Raw genomic sequence first — 2,508 nt, forward strand, 5'->3', positions numbered from 1 at the left:
AGGAAGCCTTATCAGAAAAGGGTGCAGCAATCCAACGGGCAGAAGCTCATGCTCAGTGGCAAGGCCAAAGCCAAGAAGAAGCGAGGCTGTACTGCAAGCGGCATTCAACAGTCTGGTCAAGAGCAGGRATCAGGGCTGGAGTGACAGGGCCCTGGACGGAACAGACGGACATCACAAGGTGAAAATCAAGGGCTAAAGATGCAAGATCAGAAACCAATACTCTGCAAAAAAATGGCAGAGCTACAGCAACGAGGCGCACTGAGCAGCAACGAGCAACTGCTTGGATGTCCTAATTTGCAAAGGCAACCTTCAGTCATGCTCCTAAGCCAGCCTTTCTCTGGCTGTGCTTCTTAGACTCTTTGGTTGCCAGAGAAGCTGGCTGCAGCTGGCAGCAGTTGGGCTGATGCTCCAGGAAGAGGTTCAGAGTCACCAATCAGATACCTGGCTGCGGATCATGATATGCTTTTACATGCCCCATTTTAGCAAAGATAAACAACACAAACCAGTTGGCAGCCTGCTCTGTTAAAACATTCATTATCACGAGAGGAATATTAGTTTCATAATATTTGGTTTTCAAAGAGTAAACGTTCTTAATTTGGTAACTTATTTAAATTTGCTCTCTTCCTTTAAAGGTACAAAAAAGTAAAAACAACAGATTGCTGAGGTACAACCAGATATTCAAATTTGTTCAATGAACCAGACAATATTGCTGCCCCAATTTTTACATTTTGAAGAGAGTAAGTCTCCACTGAAGTTGAGGAAAGCAGAAAGCACATACTGCTGCTGCTGCTYATATGAAAAATGAGCAAAATGCAGGACAATTGTAATTCACCCGTTTACTTCATGGCACTTTTATCTACATTTCATAAAGAAACATCTGTGGGATTGTGCTCTGCCGGTCCCCTCATGACATTTAAGCTTATTGACTGATTTCAGCCACATTTTACAGAGGCCGAGACCTCAGTGATAGTGAGTTTACAAAGATTTTGGGAAAAAAGGCAGGGAGAGGATGTAAAACAAGAACAAGAACCTCCTTCRCCAAGGAAGGGTCGCAGGAAAAGCAGGTTCTGCCGTTCATAAAACCATTTGTTCCTCCTCGAGGGAAAGCTGCTGATCTCTGGTGTCTTCGCTGTATGAAGTGCCTAGCTGCATGTGAACTAATTCAGAGTCACTGAGTACGGAAACTGGACGCTTGTTGCCTTTGCAGGTATCACGATTAACCAGGTATGTCCCCACGGATGGTCAGCAACGCCGGGGAGTGGGCAGGCGAATCACCTGCTCCTTCTGCCTCTCAGAGCTGCTCCTCCAGTAGCTCACATCTGGTTTTGGCCCTCAGGCTGGGCGGTTTGTCAGGCTCTGCTGCCAGCCGTTCTAAGTGCCAATAATCAGCCTGTTTTGCGAGCAGCATATAATTAAACTTATCGCGTTTGGATTGAGATATTCAGACTGCTGAACAAAAGATCTTCTCCTATTGCTTTTTGCTTTTTGTCTTTTGGTTTTCTATGCTGCTGTCGTCAGAGAACGCATCACTAGGGTTGTAGCCAGTACGGTCCAAAGCCACGCAACGAGCAAAACTTGTAAGAAGAGGTAATAACTTTTATTGGACTACATGATCCAGGAAAGGCACACGAGCGCTGTGCTCATAGCCTCTTCATCAAGACGTTATCAATATCATTGCTGAACCACAGAGGTGCCTCCAGGACTAAAATAAAAAATGCCTCGTGAGGCTAAGGCCTCACAGGATTTCTGTTTACTCTGAATACACAGTGCACACAAGAAGACTCTTCACCACTCCGACTTGCTAAATAACACGCTGCAGCACGACAAAACAGAGCAACCGGCTGGCAGCTGAAAGCCCCCTTCCCGACGGACGCAGCTGCGGCACACGCGAGCCGCGCGCCCGGGGCCCCCGCGCGGCTTTCCCCACCGCCCGCGGCGAGCCGCTTTGTGAGAGGATTAGGCAGCCGCATGAGCGCCTCCCCAGCACAAAAACCGCCCCCGGCCTCCCGTGCACGGTCAGCCGGGGCGCTGACGCGCGCGACGAAGGTCAGGCGCAGCACGCTCTTCCCCGGTGGTTCTCCCGACCGGCCGAGCACCGGCAGATGAGAGCACGAGCAAACAAACTAGCTGTTGCTAGTGGCCTGACTCTACCACGCTGTTAAAATGCAAAAAGTAATCAGTTTCTGCTAAATATCTTTTTATTTAATCCCTGTTATCCTGGGGAGGTTTGTTTTTAGGACTATTTTTTAAATATATTTTCTCCAGGATCCTTTGGATTACTCAGCAACTCGAAGTGTGACAAACAGAAAACAAAGAGGGCACCAGGGCCCCGAGACCGAAAGTTAGCCGAACTTTTGAACGGCAGAGCTGGGAAGTATTACTCCCGAAGCAAGCAGGAATGGATTTCCTCGCGTTTGCAGGGCCCRAATGATCTACCGATACAAAGGACTCCTTCCGTAGCCTTCCGTCGCTGACGTGCTACTGCTGGGAATAACGTATCAAAGAGAG

This window comes from Apteryx rowi, unplaced genomic scaffold, assembly GCF_003343035.1.
Source record: "Apteryx rowi isolate R43461 unplaced genomic scaffold, aptRow1 scaffold_23, whole genome shotgun sequence".
Lineage (NCBI taxonomy): Eukaryota > Metazoa > Chordata > Aves > Apterygiformes > Apterygidae > Apteryx > Apteryx rowi.